At 39.5% G+C, this 483-nt stretch overlaps 1 long non-coding RNA gene across 1 annotated transcript; it reads left to right on the top strand.

The window, feature by feature from the left end:
- Window positions 1–432, top strand: LOC104916643. The gene is made up of 3 exons (XR_796629.2): window positions 1–34; window positions 146–217; window positions 306–432. It is a non-coding gene; the product is annotated as an uncharacterized LOC104916643 (long non-coding RNA).
- The last annotated feature ends 51 nt before the right edge of the window (window positions 433–483 follow it).

Below are 483 nucleotides of genomic sequence, written 5' to 3'. Positions count from 1 at the left end.
TTTGTATGCTGCTGGCCTTCTCCACTCTTGTCAGGTATTTCCCCAGTTAATGCATTTTTAATTATTTTTCTTTCTGCTAGTAATGGGTAGTAAAACCAACTGTAATTTGTGGGCAAATAATCTTTTATGTGATTTCTTTGTGCAGTACACCGGAACAGGAACAGCTCATGGTGATGTGGCTGAGCTGGATGATAAAGGAAGAAGCTTACTTTGAAAGGTGAGAGGAGGCTTCTTTTGTTTTAATGATTCCAGTAATCTCACTTTTATTTCCATTGGAAATGAACTCTTCCTCTTTGCTGTTGTAGCATTTCTGGTGTGTCTGCTTCCTTTGGAGAGATGCTTCTCTTGGTAGCCATGTATTTCCACAGCAATCAGCTCAGTGCTATCATTGATTTGGTCTGCTCCACACTGGGAATGAAGGTAAACCCTGAGTTGTTTCTGACACATACATCTCTCTGTTAAAATGAGCTTTTTTCACTCTTA

Source organism: Meleagris gallopavo, unplaced genomic scaffold, assembly GCF_000146605.3.
Source record: "Meleagris gallopavo isolate NT-WF06-2002-E0010 breed Aviagen turkey brand Nicholas breeding stock unplaced genomic scaffold, Turkey_5.1 ChrUn_random_7180001926341, whole genome shotgun sequence".
In the NCBI taxonomy this organism is placed as follows: domain Eukaryota; kingdom Metazoa; phylum Chordata; class Aves; order Galliformes; family Phasianidae; genus Meleagris; species Meleagris gallopavo.
This window is presented reverse-complemented; position numbering and strand designations above follow the sequence as displayed.